Below are 10,151 nucleotides of genomic sequence, written 5' to 3' on the forward strand. Positions count from 1 at the left end.
GAGAGAATTTTAGAGAGAAGAGAGAGAAGTTCTAAACTTAGAAATGAAAAACCTGAGGAGTCTGAGTCTTCCTCTCGGTTTTTATACAAAAGTCTTTAAACTATTCACTGTAGCGGGATTTTAAGTGCACAGTAAACTCTGGAAATCTGTAATGTTCACTGTAGCGGAGCTTTAAGTGCACAGTAACATTTGGATCGTATCTTTATATAGTCGATTCTTTGTACAAAAATTGAAATACGATACGGGTGAAGAGACATGTGCGCTCTCACTTGTGTCCAGGGGACCACCCGAATAATCAGAACAAATAAATAAAAAAAATTTTTAAGTAAATAACTAAATAGTTATTTACAATGCTTTAAAGGAGAAAAAATTCCAAAACAATCATCTTCATTTTCGTCTCCAAGAGAAATGAATAGCTCTTCATCTTCATCTTCATCTTCGTCTTCAGAGGTGTCAGCCACTGATGACTTGGACCGAGAGGCGAGGAGCTGTTCCATGGCTTTGAAATATTCTTCTTCTGTTTTGGCACCTGCCAATAGTGATTGGGCTTTAGACTTTTGGGTCAAAAAGGTTTGTTGGGCTTTGGAATGTGTTATGGTGGGTTAAAGAAGGCCTTTGGCAGAGAGCCAATCACGGACCAAATTTTCAGTCAATTTTGACTGTTCGTCAAATTTAGACCACCATTTTACTTTAAAGGTTCTTTGAAGGATGAGTTGGGAATCTTGGGTATGAAGCCTAAGGTTCCACATCCATACCCATGGAAGGAAGAAATTTGTACAGAAACAGAGAAAGGGGGGAAACCTTTTCTCGGATTCAGAAGGAGTATAGTGGGCTTTGAAGAGGTTTAAACAATGGGTGGCATTCAGAGTTAAAATTTGTGGTATTGGGCCAAAAGTATTCCACCAATGATGGAACCAGTTTGGAAGGCTTTGGACAGTTATTTTTGGGTTGAAGAAAAATAACCAAGAATGGGACTTTTTGGGATTTTGGATAAAAAAGGTGTTATACCAGGCTTGTTGGTAATCCCAGTAGGAATAAGTCCGACAATGAGGTAAACGTGTTTGAAAATTTAAAGGGAAAGTTTTAAAATTATGGAGTAGGTCACCCCATTGGTTTGGGCTCAAAACTTTTAAAATAGTAGCCGTGGAATAGGCTGGTTGTGAATGTGATTCACTGAGAAAGAAATGTTTGAACTTAACTGAATCAGTGATTTCTAAAATGCTTTGATAGTAGGACTGGGGTTTTATTAAATCCCATGGTTTAAAAAACCAGCCCTTAGGGAAAAACTTTGAAATTGCTTGGAAAGGATCAGTATGGTAAAATCCATCTTCTAAAGAGAGAATATTTTGAAAATGGGTTTTATCAAACTAATCGGAGGTTTTCTTTGAAGGTGATGGTTGGGAAAGCACAATTTGGGAAAAAGAGCTTTCACCAGAGACAATCACAATTTGAGAAGAGGGTTTTGAGATTTCTTTGGAGATAGGGTTTTCTTTTTCTTCTTTCGAGAAAATCTGGCTTTGGGAAAGGTTTTGTAATGCGAGCATAAGCTCAGGGGACTTTGTAATGGAACTCATCCATTGTTTTACTTGGTCATCAGAAGAAGTGGTTTTGTAATGGGCACCATGTTCTTCAACCATTTCTATCCAAGATTTAATAGGCATGGCTGAGGAAAGTAATTTGTCTTTAGAAGGGGTAGCTTGGGGTTCTTTAGAGGTTGCTCTAGATTCAGAATCTTTAAGAACAGCTTTACCTTTGTCTTTCTTCTTTGGCGGCATTATCTGTTTTGAAGAAATTCCCGAGTTAGAAAATCAGGAATAAAATTTGTATCACCTTTAATATATTCAATATCAAAATCAAAAACACTTAAAATGGCTTGCCATCGTGTAAAAATCTGTTTTGATGCAATATTTTAAACATCTTTTTCCAAAACATGTTTTGCAGCTTTGCAATCAATTCTAAGTAGAAATTTTTGATTTAATAAATCACTTTGAAATTTTGTAATGCATAAAACAATGGAAATGATTTCTTTTTTGATAGTAGAATAATTTTTCTGGCAATCATTTCAATGTGCAGAAACATATTGTACTATCTGTTCTTTATCATTTTCTTTTTGCTTTAATATGCCTCCATAACCTAAATCAAATGCATCAGTTTCAACAATTTTAGGTAATGTAGGATTAGCAAGATATAAATATGAGATGCTTTTCACAGAATTCTTTATAAGCTTTACGACCTTGTTATGTTCATCTGTCCAAGGAACAGGTTTTTTCTTTAATCTATCATGCAAGGGTTTAGACATCCTATTAATGTTAGGACAGAAATCAAGAACATAATTTAAACTTCCAAGAAATCTTTGTAATTGGGTTTTGTCAAGAATTTTATCAGGAAATTTATCAGCAAACAAAAGAGATCTCTCAATCGGAGTGATTGTTCCTTTAGAAATATGATGACCAAGGAATCTAACTTTTGTTTGAAATAAAGAAACTTTAGAACTGGAAATTGCCAATCCAGCCTTTCTGGTGGCAAAATAAAAAGTCTTTAAATGTTTGAAATGTTGATCGATAGAATTTGAAAATATCAATACATCGTCAATGTAAACAATGCAAAAATCAGAATAAGGATTATAAATATCATTCATAATTCTTTGAAATTCTGAGGGAGCATTCTTTAAACCAAAGGGCATAACAGTCCACTCATACTGTCCAAATGGAACAGTAAAAGCAGTTTTGTAACGGTCATTAGGATGAATTTGAATTTACCAAAAACCTGATTTCATGTCGAATTTTGAAAAAATAAGAGCAGAACAAAGTTTTTGGAGTAAATCATTTTTATTAGGTATTGGATACCTAATCCATTTTAGAGCGTTATTAAGAGGTTTGTAGTTTATAACTAATCTAGCAGTGCCTCTTTCAATTTCAGAATTTTTATTAACATAAAAAACGGCACAAGACCATGGGGACCTTGACTTAACAATGAGTCCTTTTGACTCTAAATCTTTGATTTCATTTTTGCAATGTTGTTCCAATTCCATGTTCATCTGGATTGGACGTGCTTTAGTGGGGATCTGTCTTTCATTAAAAGAAGTTTCATAAGGTAGATCTACCATGTGTTGTTTTCTGTCCCAAAAAGCAGAAGGTGGATCAGCACAAATTTCTTTTTCAATGAGAGTTTTGAAATCAGAAATCTTTCTTTTAATGAAATCACTTTGTAATTGGCTTTCAATTCTTTGTAAGTTTAAATCTTTTTGTAAAAACATTAGATCACACTGTTTTGATTTAAGTAGGTTATTTATTCTGTTTTGATAAACAGAACAAGCTTTAACAATATTCAAATTCCTTGTTTTAGGTTTTTCAATAAAATGGAAAACAAGTTTCTTGTTTTTTGCTTTGAAGGATATACTATCATAATTGACAGTATATGGAGTTATAAGATTTATAAAAGGAGTTCCCAAAATGATGGCATGATGAATATCATTTGTGAGGACAAAAGAAGTTTTAAAATCAAAACCATTATTATGGATTGAGGCTTCAACCTTGGAACTGACATTCAGTTTTGAATTATTAGCGGCAGAAAGTCTTTCTTTTGTTTTTTCATGAAATCTTTTGGGGACGATGTCTTCTCTAATGCAATTTAAATCGGCGCCAGTATCAAAAAGGGCAATGGCGTCCATTGCAAAATCATCAGAAAAGATTAAAGTGACTTTAATCAAATACTTTCTTGTGGTGATTTGCTTTAAAACAAATAGAAAATCATTGGGTACTGACTCAATGTTTTCTACTTTAATATCATCACCATCATCAGGATTAGATTCATTGTCTGAATTATCCTGTAATTGTTTTTGTAAAAGAAGTTGGATAGTATCAGAATCACTGTTTTGTTTTTCTTTTAGATCTCTGATTTCACATTTGATTTCTTTTATCTCTTTCTGAAGATCTTGGATATTAGGAACCGTCTTATTTGTTTTCTTTTTATCCAAAATTTGAGTAAGATCATAAGAATTCTTTTTAACAATTGGGACTTTAGAAGTCTCGGCTTTATTAAAATTCAAAGTTTTCAAAAGTTTATCAAGATATTCTTTTTGAAGATTTGGATCAGAAATATGTTTTACAAGTTCAAGAAAAGTTTCTTGGTCTTTAGTCAAAACATTGATTTTCTTTAAATATGAATCAGATTCAGATTCACTACTGCTAGAAACAAAGTCATCTGAGTCAAAAAAACTCATCAACTTGATATGGATCACTGTCTCCCGACATGGAAGATTCGGAATCAGAAGATTCGACAAGAAGGGGGGCTAATTTGGAAAGGATCACTTCATCGAGGTCAAGTTCATGAAGCTTTTTGTTCATCCTGCAATAATTTACAGTATGACCTTTCATGCCACATTTATGACATATAGCTTCTTTGTAATTGAAAGGGGTCTTTGGTTTGGCTCTAAACTCTTTTCTTTTAGAGAATTTGGGTTTCTTATAAGGCCTCGAAGGTTTCTTATAAGGAAGTTCTCTAAAATTACGAAAATGTTTCCTAAAATTTTTTGATTTGTAATGTTTCCTACGGGGTTTAGTAGAACACTCGCCATTACAATCTTTGAAGATAGAAGTTTTAAAGGGGTCATAATTGAATTGTTTACAGAAACCGCCTAATTCTTGTTTAGACTTCTTAAGCTCCCATTTAAGTCGTTTCTGTAATTTCAAATCTTGACAAATCTTTAATCCTTCTTTATTGACAAAACTGACGAGTTCACCATAGGTGAGTTCATCATAAGGAATACGGTTATCATAAAGGGCTTTAATGGAATTTCTTACATTTTCACCTAGAAGAGTAGGTAATCCAGCGAGAAATTTTTCTTTCCAAGTTATATGATTTGCATCATCCCTTAGAAATAGTCTGGTAAAAAATGAGGTTTTGTAACTTTGAAATTCACTAAGTTTCCTACATCTTAGATTATGTAGTAACTCAGCGTTTTTATCACGAAGGTGTGAAGGGTCACCAATGAAATGGAGGGAAATGGTTAAAATAAGAGTAGCAACAGCATCCTGAATTGGATTGTTGAACTCATCAAAAATAAGGACTCCATTTTCATCGACTTGAATGGAATTTAGAATGTCTAATTGTTGCTGATTAGTGGGAAGATGATCCCACCAACCTTTTAATTGACCAGTAAAACCGGCAATGAGGATTTCTGATATAGCACGATCAGAAGTTCCTGCTTGGGTTTTATAGGCATTGGCTGCCATTGTCATTTGTTGCAACAATCCTATGATATTGTATTCGGACATGCCGTCAATATTCCACTCATAGACTGAAGATGCATTATATCGGGATTGATTTAATGCACTTGGTCTATTATCTATTGCTAGATCCGGTGGAGTCTTGACAATGGGAAGGGCTAATTCCCAATGAATTTTGTTGGCTTTAGGAGTAGAAGGTTCTTCTTTGAAGGCTTCTATATCAGAAGAGGCTATAGACATTTGGTCATGTTCTAATACTCCAATCTTGCTAGATTGAGGAGTATCAGGGGCTATCTGAACTTTGCTAGATGAGGAAGAAGCAGCTTCTATCCTATCTAATTGTTCTCTAATGGCTTTAGCAAAATCTGATTTTGACTCTTGAACAAGCTTTTGGCTAGTTTTCGAAACCTGAAAGGGTTTGAAAATAGGTTCCTTAAGCTTTTTGTCAGAATCTGATTTTGTTGGAATATGAGAAATTGATGGAACAGTAATGGTTGACTTCTGGATTTGGTTTTCTATCCTAGTCAACTGCTTTCCGATTGTATTTAAGTTAGTATTACAGAAATTATTCTGTTGGATAATACTACTTAAATTTGCTTCAGAATCATTTGGTTTTGGAATTTTGTAAGGTGAAGCTCGAATTTGGACAGGAGGTTCACCGTGATCAACGGTTACACTCCGAAGAGGTGGGTGTTCAGACTCTATAGTTCTATTACTATCAAGAAGTTTCCATTCAGGAACTTTCTTCCTAATAGTAATAGGATTTGACTCTTTAAAAGGATAAGAGATGTTGTTATCAGAAGAATATATCTCAAACCAATCAAAAAACAATATATGAATTTTATGAAAATTCACAAATTCATAGTAAGTTTGTTGGATTTCTTTTCTTTGGTTTAAAAAGTGTTTGAAAAACGAAAGTCTTTTTTCTTTGTTTAGATCAGAATAAAAATCATTATGCAGAGAAGTTTTATCTAATTCAAATTCTTTTTCAATGACATTAATGACATTTTCTGTAACAGCAGAAAACGTAGGGGAAGTTGGAGGAGAAGGTTCCTTCTCTTTCTGACTTTGTACATGTTGATTACTAGTGTAGATCGGATGAGGAACACTAGTGGTGTAATCAACTGATCGAATGGAGGTACTAGGTATGTCTGAAGTAGAAAACCTAGGTTGACTTTTTATGGACTGAAAAGGGAGATTTATAACAGAGGGTATTTTTGTAAATTTCTTTTCTAATGAAGGAATGCTTGAGCACGACGCTTTATCAGAAAATCTGGATGAGGTAGATCTCCTGAATGATAGTTTCACTTTACCATCGGAATACTGAGTCACATTTTGCAACTATGTATTGGGCGCAAGTTGTTTCGGAATCGCTGGTGGAGCGGCTCCTTCAAGGATCCATTCCTCTGGAAGATTGACATCCTTTCATTGGATTGGTTTAGGAATGACCGTGTCTGCAAGTCGAAAAGAAATGAGACCCTTCTCTTGCAGACTGATTTGTCCAAAGCAAACACGGTCATTAAAGTCACTTTAATCTTTTCTGATGATTTTGCAATGGACGCCATTGCCCTTTTTGATACTGGCGCCGATTTAAATTGCATTAGAGAAGACATCGTCCCCAAAAGATTTCATGAAAAAACAAAAGAAAAACTTTCTGCCGCTAATAATTCAAAACTGAATGTCAGTTCCAAGGTTGAAGCCTCAATCCATAATAATGGTTTTGATTTTAAAACTTCTTTTGTCCTCACAAATGATATTCATCATGCCATCATTTTGGGAACTCCTTTTATAAATCTTATAACTCCATATACTGTCAATTATGATAGTATATCCTTCAAAGCAAAAAACAAGAAACTTGTTTTCCATTTTATTGAAAAACCTAAAACAAGGAATTTGAATATTGTTAAAACTTGTTCTGTTTATCAAAACAGAATAAATAACCTACTTAAATCAAAACAGTGTGATCTAATGTTTTTACAAAAAGATTTAAACTTACAAAGAATTGAAAGCCAATTACAAAGTGATTTCATTAAAAGAAAGATTTCTGATTTCAAAACTCTCATTGAAAAAGAAATTTGTGCTGATCCACCTTCTGCTTTTTGGGACAGAAAACAACACATGGTAGATCTACCTTATGAAACTTCTTTTAATGAAAGACAGATCCCCACTAAAGCACGTCCAATCCAGATGAACATGGAATTGGAACAACATTGCAAAAATGAAATCAAAGATTTAGAGTCAAAAGGACTCATTGTTAAGTCAAGGTCCCCATGGTCTTGTGCCGTTTTTTATGTTAATAAAAATTCTGAAATTGAAAGAGGCACTGCTAGATTAGTTATAAACTACAAACCTCTTAATAACGCTCTAAAATGGATTAGGTATCCAATACCTAATAAAAAGGATTTACTCCAAAAACTTTGTTCTGCTCTTATTTTTTCAAAATTCGACATGAAATCAGGTTTTTGGCAAATTCAAATTCATCCTAATGACCGTTACAAAACTGCTTTTACTGTTCCATTTGGACAGTATGAGTGGACTGTTATGCCCTTTGGTTTAAAGAATGCTCCCTCAGAATTTCAAAGAATTATGAATGATATTTATAATCCTTATTCTGATTTTTGCATTGTTTACATTGACGATGTATTGATATTTTCAAATTCTATCGATCAACATTTCAAACATTTAAAGACTTTTTATTTTGCCACCAGAAAGGCTAGATTGGCAATTTCCAGTTCTAAAGTTTCTTTATTTCAAACAAAAGTCAGATTCCTTGGTCATCATATTTCTAAAGGAACAATCACTCCGATCGAGAGATCTCTTTTGTTTGCTGATAAATTTCCTGATAAAATTCTTGACAAAACCCAATTACAAAGATTTCTTGGAAGTTTAAATTATGTTCTTGATTTCTGTCCTAACATTAATAGGATGTCTAAACCCTTGCATGATAGATTAAAGAAAAAACATGTTCCTTGGACAGATGAACATACCAAGGTCGTAAAGCTTATAAAGAATTCTGTGAAAAGCATCCCATGTTTATATCTTGCTAATCCTACATTACCTAAAATTGTTGAAACTGATGCATCTGATTTAGGTTATAGAGGCATATTAAAGCAAAAAGAAAATGATAAAGAACAGATAGTACAATATATTTCTGCACATTGGAATGATTGCTAGAAAAATTATTCTACTATCAAAAAAGAAATCATTTCCATTGTTTTATGCATTACAAAATTTCAAAGTGATTTATTAAATCAAAAATTTCTACTTAGAATTGATTGCAAAGCTGCAAAACATGTTTTGGAAAAAGATGTTCAAAATATTGCATCAAAACAGATTTTTGCACGATGGCAAGCCATTTTAAGCGTTTTTGATTTTGATATTGAATATATTAAAGGTGATACAAATTTTATTCCTGATTTTCTAACTCGGAAATTTCTTCAAAACAGATAATGCCGCCAAAGAAGAAAGACAAAGGTAAAGCTGTTCTTAAAGATTCTGAATCTAGAGCAACCTCTAAAGAACCCCAAGCTACCCCTTCTAAAGACAAATTACTTTCCTCAGCCATGCCTATTAAATCTTGGATATAAATGGTTGAAGAACATGGTGCCCATTACAAAACCACTTCTTCTGATGACCAAGTAAAACAATGGATGAGTTCCATTACAAAGTTCCCTGAGCTTATGCTCGCCTTAAAAAACATTTCCCAAAGCCAGATTTTCTCGAAAGAAGAAAAAGAAAACCCTATCTCCAAAGAAATCTCAAAACCCTCTTCTCAAAATGTGATTGTCTCTGGTGAAAGCTCTTCTTCCCAAATTGTGCTTTCCCAACCATCACCTTCAAAGAAAACCTCCGATTAGTTTGATAAAACCCATTTTCAAAATATTCTCTCTTTAGAAGATGGATTTTACCATACTGATCCTTTCCAAGCAATTTCAAAGTTTTTCCCTAAGGGCTGGTTTTTTAAACCATGGGATTTAATAAAACCCCTGTCCTACTATCAAAGCATTTTAGAAATCACTGATTCAGTTAAGTTCAAACATTTCTTTCTCAGTGAATCACATTTACAACCAGCCTATTCCACGGCTACTATTTTAAAAGTTTTGAGCCCAAACCAATGGGGTGACCTACTCCATAATTTTAAAACTTTCCCTTTAAATTTTCAAACACGTTTACCTCATTGTCGGACTTATTCCTACTAGGATTACCAACAAGCCTGGTATAACACCTTTTTTATCCAAAATCCCAAAAAGTCCCATTCTTAGTTATTTTTATTTATTTAATAAAAATAAATAATAATTAAAACTTTGAGGCATTCACTTTTGACTCAATTCAAAGGCAAAAAATACATTACACAAATTCGAGATTCTCTCAGGTTTGTAACTTTGTATAATGCACCTGAATGACGCATTGCAGTGCATTATAATGCATCATAATGAACTCCCAAATTTTGCCAAGCACATCCTTTGTAATAAATTAATTTGAATAGTATTTTAATACCATGTAATGGCATATTCCAAATACACCCTAAGCCCATGTTTGGTGGAAAGAAATGGTAGGAGAAGATAGGAATACAAAGGAAAGAGAGGGGGAGAAAATGAGTGAACTTTTCAAAAAAAAAAAAAAGAGTGAAAAGGGGGTCAATCTCATTTTCACTATTTGATTGAACATCAAATTTATATTCCTACTCTTATTTCTTTCCCCTCTCGTTCTTTTCTCTTCTCTCCTTATTTTCTTCAGACCAAATATGCCATAAGAGTATGTTCTGCTTGGGCCCAACAATGATTGAAATAAACTCTGAAACTGAAAGACATTGCACAACATTAATTAAAACCTTTAATGCAACTTTTGCCACATTATCAAAACCCGTGTCCCTTAGGCTACGTTTGGCACACATGATTAAATTGGATTGATTATAAGAATGAG

Source organism: Citrus sinensis, chromosome 3 (assembly GCF_022201045.2).
Source record: "Citrus sinensis cultivar Valencia sweet orange chromosome 3, DVS_A1.0, whole genome shotgun sequence".
Lineage (NCBI taxonomy): Eukaryota > Viridiplantae > Streptophyta > Magnoliopsida > Sapindales > Rutaceae > Citrus > Citrus sinensis.